At 42.7% G+C, this 14,343-nt stretch overlaps 1 protein-coding gene across 1 annotated transcript in view; it reads right to left on the minus strand.

The window, feature by feature from the left end:
- Positions 1-14,343, minus strand: part of Ext1 (exostosin glycosyltransferase 1) — a 262,248-nt gene that overhangs the window by 85,694 nt on the left and 162,211 nt on the right. The window lies entirely within an intron of this gene.

The following is a 14,343-nucleotide window of genomic DNA, read 5'->3' on the forward strand; positions in this document are numbered from 1 at the left end:
GAAGAACAGTTTTACAACTTTACATGCTGAGAGAAAAGTAATTTTCTACTACTCACTTTAAGATATGGGAACACAAGAAATGGGAAAGTGACCTCGTCTCATGGCAAAGCACCCACAACATAACACATCTTGTGGTACTTAAGAGCCAGCTCAGTCCAAGCCCATACTGTAAAGGATAGAAATCTGTGTGTATAAATAATTAGGTAATCTCAAAAACGAGTCCACAGATGCTCTGAATAAGCTCGCTGACAAAGTCACAATGACAGCTTGCTAATGTGTGCATAGGACATCAGCTTCTCTTAAAAGTTGCTCTGAAAAGGATCAGCTGGGTCCCTACTGGGTTAAAACACAAGCATGTGGAGGCAACTTACGTTCAATGGCTACAGAAATCTATTAATCCTATCTAGAGTGTGGAAGAGACCAAAGATTCTGTCTCAAAGATACTCAGTCCAGTGTCCAAGCAGCAGCAAGACGAATACAACCCTCATAAAATCAAAGCCAGGGTTTTTTGAGGATGCCACATTTTGGGGCTGAAGAATCAGAAGTATCTGTTTGTGGAAAACGGCGATCTATCGACAGCCATTTGAGCACAGAATACTTTACGTCCAAACGTGCTTCCTGAGCGCACCTAAGAGTTAAGCTGAATTCAACCTGGAATTATACGTGCAAGAGAAGCCCCTGGTGAACTGATGGGGTTGAGTTCAACTGCAGCGAAATCGCTCAAGTTTCCACTCCACGCCTGCTACGAATTGAGAGGGTTTGCCAGGATGACTAAAGAAAGGTCCACAAACCACGGGGCGGGTGCTTGGAGGGAAGCGTGATATGGGAATGCAGAGGAAAGGAAGGTCCTTCATGGAGTGGGGTACAGAGGAGGATGACCCTGGAGGACACCTACGCAGAGTGGGGGTCAAGCCCTCAAGCTAAGCAGAACCATATTTGCCCTGGTGACACAGGTATAGTTTCCCACCAAACTCATGAGACCTTTATACACTGCATGCCTTGCACACGCAAAAAAATATGTTGCAAGGAAATGCTTTGCAATTGTTTTTAAGGGAAACTTCAACACAGTTTTACTGTGTCATTGCTGTCTGGCATAGAAGACCTGGGCACAGTTGCTCTGTGATTTCATTCCAGTGCACCATTAGGAAAAGGGAAATATTGGGAGAAAATCGGGGCCAACATCATGTAATGAAATCAATTCATTGTTAGAGGCTATGGTTCACCGCGAGTCTAATCTTGGGATAGGAATCCATTCTCACCAGCAACCTTCCCACAAAGGACAAATGGGGAAATAAGAATCGTTTTTTAGCAGCTGCCAAGCTGAGCAAGCTCAAGCCCTCTGGCAGATTCCTTAGCTGGCAGCCAACTTTCCACATGACAACCTGCTCTTTCTAAGCCTCCTGACTTCACCAGCCTTGTACGGCTTCCTCCCTTTCAGCAATGATAAATTTAATGACCAGCAGAACCAGAAGCAAGGAAAGGCAGAAGAAAATGGAAAGTTAAAGGTAAAAGTTTATATTCTTTTCACTGCTGTAATAGGCTCTTACTATAAGAGTGAAGTTCAGATGCACCACAACTGAAATCTCACTCTGCCCTTAAGAGCATTTTGTGATTCCAACTGAAGTAGACATTATGGAACCCCATGCAAAGACCCGGATACACAAAACAGAGAGGAGCTATGAGAATTTTCCAGGGAAGCCAGAATTCTGGGGTGCGAGAATTGAGATCTACAATGTTACGTTCAGCGTTTCTCAGCATACTTGGCAAAGGAGCACTGATTTTTAGACAGTTTGGCCAGGATTATCATGATCATTTCTTTCCTGACACTTGTATGGCTTCCCAGGCAAACAAGGTAAATGACAATACATACTGGGGAAACAATACAGAGACTGGTCACACTGTCCAGCAGCCCTGTACGGAGGAGACAGGACCACGGGGGAAATAGACATTCAGGCATCTTCCTCCATTCCTGTCTCCTTTCTGTTGTTACCACCAAAGAGCAGCTCAGGCTCTTCACTTAGCACCATACATCCTTAAATAGAATCGCTGTCACTGTTGGGCATGGGGAGGGATGTCACAAATGCTCATCAGTCTGGACACGGAATGTCCTTCTTTAGCCCATTAGGTATTTCTTCATTTTCTCATCAAATATCTATCCATGCAAAAATGAGTTTGTTTTTTAAATCACAAAGAGACATGATTCTAGGATTTGTGTGTATTATGACCAAGCTAAACAAGCCTTATTGTCATAAGTCATTCATTCATCTCATCCGTATTTATCAGACTCTTAATATGCAGGCAACACTGAGTCTGTCTAGAGCTGTACCTGGCCCCAAGGAGGCATGACATTGTGTATTCGCCTATTCAAGGAACATTTTGTTATGTTCGGCGGTATTGGAAGGCCCCAACCAAGAAGAAAGGTTTTGCCAAGACAAAACCCCAACACCCATGAGAACAGTAAGGGAAAGAACATGGGGTGTTAGTGGGTTCTAATGCCAGGTTAGCTCTGTAATTTGCCGGAAGTTGCAGAATGCGTTTCCCTGATGGAACCAGAACTCCCTGATGAATGAAAGGCAAGGGGGGAAAAAAAGTACACTTGCTTTCCACTTAAAAACTCTAGCTTATTATTAATACATTAGGGCATTTTATAAAGTTCCCAATGTGTCATATCACCTGAATTAGAACTGACTCCTAAAATACACAAACATTTAAAGATTTATCATGGATTCAACTAAACATGAATCAAAATGGCATTCCTGAGAGCAGCCAGACAGTGTTAAAAATTATTTTCCATCTCCAATGACCTATACTTAAATCTCATTTCCTCCTTTTTGTTCAGATTCTTGCTTGCCCGGAGAAATTAGTCTTACAACAACTTGACACAGACGGTCTTTATCCAAATATCAAATGGCGCCACTAATCAGAATCTCGGGACGGTTCTCTCCCAGCATGCTACTATCCCTGAGTTCACAAAGGCATGGGAAGGAATTAAAAAATAATAAAGTCGGCCCTGAGCCAAGAACTTCAAACTGTAAAAGTTGTTCTCGTGACAGATGCTGGGAACAAGTTCTTAGATGCACTTCTCTTCAAGTTCATTTCTACCAGTTCAAGAGGTATGCAAATATTTCCCGGGGACACGGGTCGCCCAAGGGCCAAGGACAGAATCAAAGTCTGTAAAATCTGTTAAGGAATTCGAACACGCAAAAAACTGGCTTGTCCCTCTATGTGCTCAGCATCTTCTAGTTCTGTTCAGAGAACCACTGGCAGTGGCTTCCTGACAGGGATTGTAAGCAATGCCACGAAAAGCAGCTCTGGAGGGAATCTGAGACATGAGATCAGCTCCTCAAATAGAAGGCTTTGTCCATGCTAGGGCTGCAATTACCTGGAATCAGAGATTTACTCGAAAAAGGAAAGGGAGGGGAAAAGGCAGTTCCCATAACAAAACCGGTGTGGCTACACCCTTCTTGCTTAATTTGGTTTTATTTTTAACATGCAAACTTGTGTTTAGCAAAGAATGACAGGAACAGCAAGCAGCTACAGTGTATTTTAAGGGGAAAAAAGGAAACCGACCATTTACTAAGTTGTATATAACCTTGAGCAAGTAACGTAACTCTCTCTAACCTTTGTTAAATATAGGAGTTGATCTGCTCTGGCAATGGGACAAATGGAAATAAAATGGGACAGGAAGAATGAAATCTTCTTCCAGCCAGCTGTCCTCCCCATCACGCTCAACATTTGCTTTATACCTCAAAGGATTCCCAGAAGAAGGGGGCCACAGGGCCACCCCACGACCACCTCCAGCAGGTGGGTTCACGGGAGTCCTTGCACTGCGTTCTGTGATCAGAAAGTGAAAGGGAGCCTGTAATCCCAGGGCTCCCCTGCTATGGAGGGAGGGTCCCCAGTCTGAGCCAGGCCTGGGCAACTCAGCAACTTTGTAAGACCTGAATCAAAATATAAAATTTAAAAGTGATTTGCTCAGTGTAAAGGTCCTGGGATCCATTCGCAATACTGGGGCCAGGGTTGGGGCGGAGAATCACAAGGAAACACTTCAACCTAGACAAAGTGTGGCGGGAAAAGATGCAAGGGAGAGGGAACCAGGGAAAAAAGGAGAAAGAAAGTGTGCAGGAGAAAAAAGTTGCAGGACAGTTAGCTCGCATTAACTTGCAGTCAAAGTGAGTTCCTCTAAGAAACTACAAAACAAAACAAAATGTGAGTGACCTGTGAAAATTGGTCTAGCTGGACACTTGAAAATTGTAAAGGTTTTTATATGCATGTTATACTTCGATTAAAATGCTTATTTTAAATGTATCTTTTTAAAAAAATCCATTTCTAGCTGCAGGAAAGAGAGAAATTAACTCAACAAGGCCCATGAAGATACCACTTGGTCAAATGGACTTATTAGAACTTTGGAGAAAAGAAGCCAACATCCCACAGCAAGACAGGTGCGGCTGTGCTTCTCTGACTTAATTTAGTTTTATTTTAAACACACGAAGTTTGGGGAAGAAGAGCTCAGGTAGAAATCCAGCTCTGTGTTTGGCCTCGGGCATTCAGCGAGTGTGAGCCTTGGGTTTTCCCTCTGCACCATGCAGTCAACAGGGTGTCCTTCCGAGGGGCAGGCAGGTATAACTCTCCCCGCTCCTACTCTGCACTGAAAAGACCTGCAGCAGGTCAGAGCCTGTACCACTGGTGGCGACCCTGGCACATGAGTGATTTGTTTTTCTTCCAAGACAGAAGATGTTAATGTAGAGTTATTTCTAGTCTAACACCTCACTATTCAGGTTTCATTGCAGTGTTGGCACCTGGCGATACATGAGTGGGTTCGGGGCTGTAGTTCAGCCCCTGGTCTTTAAAAGGTTCACTACCATTGGCCTATATCAAATCTTAACCTCTCAATATGGTGCCCAGCATGCGATGGGCAACTTAAGAAATCTTTGCTTAATAAGTGTGATTGATAACTAGTTTCTTTCCTTCTGGGTACCTAGAACCCAGTAGTAGCAAGGAGACCCTTAAAAATACTCATCACTTGCTAACCCATGACTCTAGTTTTCTCCCCAGTAACAATCAATCTCTCCCAACAGGCTGCAGCCCTTGGATTCCTTTGGAAGACTCCATCCCTGCTCCCTGCATTTATTTACTCAAAACCAGCTAACTCTTGCCTGCCGTTCCTTAGCGTTCCCGATTCTTAACCTGGCCTTCTCTTCCTTCCTAAGTTCTACAGCAGCTGTTGGCTGACCACTCCTCACCATTCAAGGTCTTTCCTAATACCTCCCCTTATAGATGCAATATTTATTTCCTTCATAGCACCTAGCACATAGGAAGTACCCCCCCAAAAATTTTAGTTTTGATTAATTCACTTTGTGAACTTGATTTAATTCTTGGAATACTGGTTCAGAGCCTATCTGGATAAAAGTTTATACTCAGGTCTCTGTTCAGCGTGTTTTACCTAAGAGGAGTATACAGATCAGGACCAGCAAGCAGAAAAGATTAAAACTGATGTCCACAGCAGACACGAGTCCTAGCTCTTACCCACTGGATTCAGGAGCACTCAGAATCCCTTTACCATGGCAGTCCTCAAAGTCACTACAAGTCAATCTGAGTTGCCATCAATTAAGATCTATCAGTCATTCCCAGGAATAGATGTCCTCCAGTACGACAGCGCTCCATGATCTCATAACCCCAGAGCATTCATCCAAACTGTGTCCAAATACTTGCAATATTTCCTACACAACTCCTTACAGCACAGAACATTAATATCCTCTGTGTTAAACTTCTTACACATGACTGGTATGTGTCAAAACCAAAGGATGGTATACACCATGGGCAGCTGAAAAATACCTCATCGTGGAAACACTTGGCTCCCTTTGAAAGGCCAAGATTATGACTCTCGTAAGGGGCACAATGTTGGCACACATGTACCCACTCTGGGAAAGCAGGAAGCAGAGGCCATGGCACATGGGTCTTACCCCATGCACAACCCCATGCTGCACAACTTGACTAGCTCAAAATGCAGAGAACTGCAACTCCGAGCACAGAAGGCAAACAAGAGAGGCTGCTTGCTTTTGCATGTCTCCATTTCCCCCAGGGATCAATACAGCTCAGACCATGCCTGACATCTGCTCCGTCATCCACAAACAATCATGCGTTCCACAGGGCATCCGGCATTCCTAAAGGATTTCAATCTTCCTCCTTCCCAGGCCCCAGACATTCTGAGACTGGACAAGAAGACCTCAGCAAAGCACATGGATTCCCCTAAAAACATGCATTCCCTTCCCTGTGTCCAGATAGATGCCCAGACATAAGCCGAGAGCAGTGAGTTAGCTGTCCACTAGTGCTAATGGCTAATGCAATCTGCCCATCTAAGAGGACAGCAGTTTTCCTCATCGTCCTACTCTTTCCCCTCTCACTTCTATTTTTCTGAGCATTGGAACACTGCGAAACACCTGCTCCACCACGAAACCTTGTGCACACGGCTAGGGGGAGACAGTCCATGAAGCCTCTGTCTGCCTAGTCGGGAGGGCACTCCTTTCTGTGTACTTCCTCCCTGCCCTCAGACTTTGGTCACTGGTGGGAACATCATTACCTTAAAATAACATTCTGAGGGGCTGGGGGTTTAGCTCAGCGGCATAAGCACCTGCCTTGCAAGCAGGCGGTCGTGAGTTCGATCCCCGGTACCGATAAAAATGAAAAAGACAAAAAAAAAAAAAAAAAAAAAAAAAAATAACATTCTGAACCCATGCACCTATGGCACAGCACACCAGCACTTTCAGCGGTGACACTTAAAATGAAAAGCTCCATTAATTATTAATAAGGGAAAATGAGATATCCTGAATGAGAAATATGATCTCAGTGTGCTGTGTTCAGTAGCCAGGGTTCTGCAGTATCGTGACAGTCTTCATGAAATATGCCTGCAAGTTTACTGTCACAGCACACTGGGTAAAGACTCAAACTAGGTTTTCCTGATTAAATTCACATTTTTTAAAAACACATTAGCCGTTAAGGATTTCTCTGCTATTAGGAAGGAAGAAGCTCTCACCTTTTAATGGAGCCTGCCAAGTTTGGCAATCTGCCTGTTAGTAACTTCAGGTATTTATAAGCTCAGGAAAGACACAAGGCAGATACGGATTTATTTTTAACTCCTGAATAGTCTGACAGCATTGTTTCTCACATAGCTGGGAAGATAGCAAACTCCTGCTTCCTCGTTTGTAACATCTCAGAGCAATTCGTCACCACGAGCTGCATTTTTCTTTCTCAACCAGGACCTAAGCTTTAAAGAAATGGCCCACTGGCTTATTTCAGCCAAATAGGAAGATTTCACAAATTTGGGCAACATTTATTTGACATTCAGAAAGAAGCCTAAGTCCTGTGTATACACACAGCAACGACACAACTTTGGGAGCAGAGAAATGGTATCAATAATGCATAGAGTTAAGGGGAATGATGTTTTGTCTTATAAACAATAAAGGAAACTAAAGACTGCTTTGTATCTTCTATAAATTAGTTTCTTCAGAATTCATTTTATAATAAGGTCAGACAGTGATGAAAAATTAGGACTAGTTGGGGAGAGGAAATTGTGTTGTAAGGTATAGTCATCCGATTTATAGCTAAGTTGATAACGTCAAGAGAAACAAGCATACTCAGGCTTCCAAATCCAACCCAGGTCCTCTTCATCCAGGAATTCTAACAGCCCACGTTTGGTTGTTTTATCAACTTGGAGAAAACATAAAATACAAGGAGAACCAAAACCTCTATGCCTTTTTAGAATTTATTGAACATTTACAAAAATTACTAAATCAAAGGACTACAGATACTAGTGCCTAAACAGGAAACAATGCCAAGACTGAAACAAATACGATGGGTATAATCTCTTTTCTACCAACTCTGGTTCACCTTTAATTGCCAACTATTTGAGCTCTTTGAACCCCCGTGCTGTGTTCTCATCTGTAAAATGGACTGATAGGATTATCAAGATAACATACTAGTAGTTATCTTGAATGAGTTTTCATTTATTTCCTTTCTATGAAGTGGGTAGTTTTACATTTTCAACTGGAGCTGAATGGCCTTACTTGGCATTTCTCGGGCTCTTCCACTGTGTTTAGAACCGGTAGCAATGTCATGTGTTTGGTCTTTCTAGTCACTTAGCAGTTTTAACTAAAGCAGCCTCTGTAAATCATGCCACATGGGCTGGCTCTGTAAACTCTGTTAACACGTGTGTGTAATAAACACTGAGAGCATGCCCAGTTCGCACATAAACAGGGTGACACGCAGATCTAACAATGCGCAGTGCCCAAAGTCTAGGACACAGGTCTCGGAAAGTGACTGCCGGGTGGCTCTGGCTGGGCATTCTGGAGGGCCTCCACACGCCCTCCCCTCTGCAAAGGGTCAGGGAAAGGTGTTCACACAGCCCCTCAGCAGCCACTCCTTTAACAATGGATTAAAAATGGAGCTGTCAAAAGCAACAGAAATGTGTTTAAACGTTGGCATTTTATTATCCTTTAAGGAATCTATTTCAACTCCCAGTGTTTGGGAGAGAAGTGTCCTACTGTAATGCCTTTAACAGAAGTCAGAAAGATTTCTCAATGAGACAGACACACCAAAGACCTAGTGACAGTTGAAATGTTCACTTTTTTTTTAATCTATCCCTTACACTCTTCACATTAAACAGAAAAAAGACAGTGTGGGCGGTTTTAACAAAAGGCTATTATGATGCCAAGCACCATAAAGAACACCCATGAATTCTTGCTGAGTAGGTGACCCAGGAAAGATTCTCAAATGCTCCAGGACAAGAGTAAGGAAGGCTTTCTTCTTCCTACAACCAACTCGTTCAGAAAATGTATGCAGCCAGCAGCTGGTTATTGAGCTACTTCTCTGAGTGCCTGGCACCGAGCTGGGTCCACAGAACTCAGGTTCTACAAGGGGAGAAAGACAAACCACAGGAAGGTAATGCGGAAAATGCATCAGGGTGCAGCCACTGAGAGTGACATGGAAGGCCGACCTGGAGATTTTAGGTGAATCCAACATGGCCAAGACACAGGTGACCCTGGAGACTGGGCAGAGTAACACAGGCAAAGGAAAGGACAAAATTGAGTTAAAATACACCTGTCGTAGAAGGTGGAGAAAAGGCTGGCATGGTCAGAAACAATGAGAGGAGGCTTTGACAAAGTTCTCGCTCGTTTTTTTTTTTTTTTTTAAACCAAACCCTGATAAAAATTCTAGCCACTTAATAAGACACACATTGAAAAATGCGCACAAGCAGATGCTAAGTGAAAGATAAAAAGTAATTAGGGTTTGGTAATGATGGCTATAAAACACAGATAAGCACTGAATGAGCACCCAAAGTAATGAGGACTGTTGGTGTCACACCAGATAAGACAGAGTGAGGACTGCCACAGGTCAGGAACCCCTAAGGAGACACAAAGACTAAATGCAGTGTGGGGTCCTGGGTCGGATCCTGGCACAGAAAGAGGAGTAGTGAAAACCACCAAACCACCAGCAGAATCCTAGTGTAGTCCAATGCCCTAACTAACCACACTGCAGCAATGCCCGTCTTGAGATGGAACCGTCAGACTGTGAACATGAACTTTTGGGGAAGATGGGCCAGGGTGTAAAGGGACTCTTCACATGGATTTCATTTCTTACACTGTAAACTAATAATCTGAAAGAGAGAAACTCATGGTTGCATACTGACTTGTATTTCACATCATTCACTGTTACCTCTCACTGCCACCATGGCTCAGATCATTTCTCTGGAGATCCTGCTGGACAGAAGTGAGGAGCAAATCAACTCATTTCAAAGATGACCAAGAATCCCTCCTCCATGATGAATGCAATCTGCATTCTATTTCCCCTACAAAGGTGTTCCTTCCCAGAGCAGATCAAGGGTCTGGCTGGCCAGATACACAATGGAACAGGCTCTTTTCACAAGTCCCAGTGAGATCTCACAAGAAAGTAAAGGCATGGAATTTCATGACTGCTAATGAAGATAAAATCACTCCCCGAAGAAAGGGAAATCACAGCAAAATTTTGTTCCTAGGAGTCAGCCATCCCACAGATACAGGGACATATCTGTCAACAGGCAGGGTCTTCCTTCCTCTACAGAACTTCAGGGAGAACAGCCCAGCATAGGATGTGACCACAGCTTATGACATAAGAAGTGCACCCGTGAGAACTCAGGACTGCTGGAAACAGCCACTCTGCACTACAGCCTGACCAGACAGGCACTGAAGTCTGGTGACAGCAAGAGGGAAGACCAGGAAGCTGGGAGGGAAGAGTGTCAGTGGGGAAGTGGAAAAGCAATGTCACTGAGAGCCAATTAAGACTGAGTCTGTGCCTGCTTCAGGGCTTATACAGCTTAAACACCACGCCCTGGTCAAGGGTCATTGTGCTCATGTCACAGACCATGGCTTAGAAAAGTAACAAGTCAAATGTTCTGATGCTGTCATGAGGACTCTTTCCATAAAAGATCCTCACAGCAGGATGCATGAAACCCAAGATTAGCAAAACAAAACAACAGATAGTCAACTGGTGCTCTCAGGGTGTGGTTGAGAAAGACCTTGCCCTTGGATGCTGCTAATAAAATGCAATGGGACCTCACACAGGCCTGCAAGGCCTAAATCAGTGCAGTCAGGTGACAGCAATAGTAGATGCAGGACTAAGGCCAAGAGTTTGGGTGCTTCAGACAAACTGCCCAGGGCTGGTTTCTAAGGCTGAGCATTTGTGTTCACTACCCTTCAACCTCCTGAGCTCACAAAGGATCTATCCTGGCACCTGCCTCATGTGTAAGTGCATGCAGGGCTCAGGGTCTGGCACCCAGGAATCTTCCCACTATGGCAAGAAACGATCAGAGATTAGATGGGCCTCAAATAAGCCTCCGGCACAGGCAGGCGCCTCCTGACAGCTGCACTATAGGACAGTATGCACCACTGACCAACGAAGGCGGGAGAGACCCTGAGGGGCAGTGACTCCATCCACAGCAACCCAGGATGAGGCTTCTTCAGTCTGAACAGACTACGGAATGAGTAACTGAGCGTAACTATCACAAACGAAGCTCTTAAACATGACAGAAGTCTAACTGACCCACACAGCCCACTCAAACTCAGAGAGCTGTCCTGGTCACCAAGAGAAAGCAAATCTAGAACCAGGAGCCAGTGGAGAATTTTCTCAGGGGCTCAGGGAAGAGGCAAACAAGAGATGAATTTTGAATTTCTCCTCTACTTTTTCTAGGAGCTCATCAAAAGCCTTCTTGCCGACATCTGTGACTTTGGAACAAAAATGTTGGCGGGTCCTGGATGCCCAGAGGCCCCGCGCCTATTGCTCCTATGGCTTGGAACTGAGTGGTCAGCCACAAGAGTACTTTGCATTCACCTGACCACATCTGTTCACAGAGCAGGACTCAGGAAAGGAAACATCAGCTGCTTTTGTTCCTAGTATTCTTTTAGTTTTTAAAAAAATGCTGATACTTGCTCTCAAATCCTACAATGCTGTCAAAGTTAAGTTTTTATAAAAATAGGTGATACTATGTTTAACTATAATAAGCCAGTGTTGTGGACAAATCTATTGAAAATAACAAGAGAAAACATAGTAGCTACGGAAGATCATTTATATTGTAGTCTTATATGTCTTATCCATTTCATGTTTTCCTAGGAAATTGTTTTGCTGTCTTGCTATGACTTGGTTTTCCCTATAATACAGAGAGGATAGATATATATGTAGAAATTCACACATGGATTTTTAATTTTTTTTAATTTAATTTAATTTTTTTTAAATCATTTACGGGAACAGATTATATAATGCAAGATGTAAGGAACAGATACTCTGAAGAAGAGACGCTGAGAAACCCGAGGCTTATTTTGTAGCATTATACTATAAATTCTAACAATCTATTGTTCGCTGATTAGAATGACATTGGACTGGTTTCTTGAGTTCAACTTCAGTATATGTAGAGATGGGGACAGCTATCACAAAGAGAATGAGAGATGCGATGGTAGTTACTATTGTCTTCCCTAATTTGGAACTTGAGGACCTAAAAAGACTTCATCATCCTGTAATGATTTGATTAGTTCTATAATATGCAATAAGTATATAAAGTGGGTGAAGATAGGGACAACTATTTGTAAGACACTAGAGACAGTTAGATAATGAAGATCTCCAGTGGACTTGCTTTGAAATCTGTATTTCTTTAAATTGTTTTTTTTTAAATGTTCTGTTCTGTTTTGATATGATTAATCTTACCCTCTTTGAGATGTAAAACAAATGTGTAGGACTGATAATCATACTAGTGAGCTTTTGTTCGATCATAGAGCAGAAGGGTTTGTAGGGTCACTTTTTGAATGTCATTCTAAATGCTTTAATTCTATAACATGAACACCTATTTCTAAGATGACAGTGTGTAACTTATCAACCAGCAATTTCTTACCGTTTGTTTGTCTGTAATTTTGTATTATTTCTACCCTTTTTTTTAATCTCCATGTATTTTTTTTTTTTGTTTCCTTTTCTTTAAATAAAAAAAAATGCTGATACTTAATCTAAGATAGAAACCCTTTCCTACAGGGAGTCAGAAATGTTTAGGTTTAGGATGCTCCTATAGAAATGCAAAATAAGAGAAAGAAAAGGAGACATACAGCCATTGCTGATTTTATGTCTTCTTGTTTTGAAGTTCAGTATGCTTTTATTCTTTGTTTTGATTGGTTTTAGCCTGTTTTCTATTATTTGATTTCAATGTGTGTGACAGTATGGACAGCTATTTTGAAAAGAACAAAAGAAAATATAGTAGCCTTGGTGATTTTCCTACTGTCTGGTTTTGAAAGCCTGTAATGCTTTCATCCTTTTGTTTTGATCAGTTTTATACTGTTTTGTTTTGTTTGAATTCACTGTGTGTGAAGATATGGACAACTATTTTGGGGAGAACAGGAGACACGTGGTAGCCACTGTTGACTTCCCCTTGTCTTGTTTTGAAATCTTGTGTTGCTTGCATTGTTTTGTTCTGATCTGCTCTGTTTCATTTTGTTTTGCTTTATTTTCTAAAAGTAAAACAAAAGAAGAAACTGAGCTGAAAAAAATAAAAGCAAAAAATAAAGAAACTGAGCTGTTATTTAAACCCATGAAGAGAAAAAGACTCCGGAAGACAAGGTGCTTGCCACAGAGCTCAGCAGACTTTGTGACCAGCACTGGGGCCACACAGCAAGGGAAAGAAAAGAGCCAAAGCAACGTTCCTGTCCTGCAAACGGCGCTGCCCTACAGCAGAACTAAGGTAACAGGTAACAGGAAGCAGGGGGACAGAGCTTTAGGAAACGGGAAGGGGACCAAAAGATGGGGGAGATAACAAATAATTAACGTGAGCTGTGTACATGAAGTGACTCCCCATGATGAAAGGAATCCTGTTCATGGCAAATGTGTGCTAATAAAAATTAAAAAGAAAAAGAATACTGGTAAGAAACCTTGCAGGGATATATATATATATATATATATATATATATATATATATATTCCCACCATTAGAGATGATCTCAACAACTTTCAAGTCCTGAGATTTTCTCTGTCTATTTTGAGCTCTAAGGAGTGGGTATGGGAACTTCTACTATTTTACTCTCTTTTTAAAATGTATTTATAACAATACGTAAGTACTGATTCTGTGTTTATAAAATACTTTCTCCCTTCATTGCTGAGAGAGACCTGGAAATGAATGATTTTAATGATGTGACACACACGAGAGACAAGCGAGAACTTGAGCGAGACTGCAGGGCTGGGATGCAGGTCCCCCAGCAGGGAGAGCAGTTTCCCAGCTTCCTATACCACGTCGAGGAACTCCGGGGACCTGGCAGCAGATGCCAGAGAAGGACACCCAAGAGGGGCGGTTTACTGTGCTGGACTGGATCTTGATTCCAACCAGTTTCACAATCCGTAACTATAAAATTATGATCATCAGCAGACATGCCATGTCCCAAAGTCAAGACCCACCTGAAGAAAAATTTCTTCCAGGAATTTATGAAAATATCTGGAAACCAATCTTTCAACTTCTAACAGTATCAGGCAGTTATCATGCCAAAGCTGGAAAAGAAGTTCCACATAAGAATAACTGCAGGTGACAGAACTGGTAATGGGACATCTGTGCAGTTCTTAAAAGGTGTCAGATGGTCCAAGGGAGTCCCAGCCGCCCAGATCCTGTCCCCCTTGCTTGCTGTCCCTCAGTACAGGTCAGTATTAAACCACAAGGCACACAGACAGTGCTTCGGGAACCAAAAGCCAGCTGCTCGCCATCCCAGAACCCCAGTGTATCATGGGAATTCAGGGTTCTCCTTCATCGCATCTGTCCGTCTGTCTCAGATGCTTTTACCATTCTTTCAGGGA

Source organism: Cavia porcellus, unplaced genomic scaffold, assembly GCF_034190915.1.
Source record: "Cavia porcellus strain 051 isolate PalLab524CR breed Dunkin Hartley unplaced genomic scaffold, mCavPor4.1 scaffold_10, whole genome shotgun sequence".
Taxonomy (NCBI): Eukaryota; Metazoa; Chordata; class Mammalia; order Rodentia; family Caviidae; genus Cavia; species Cavia porcellus.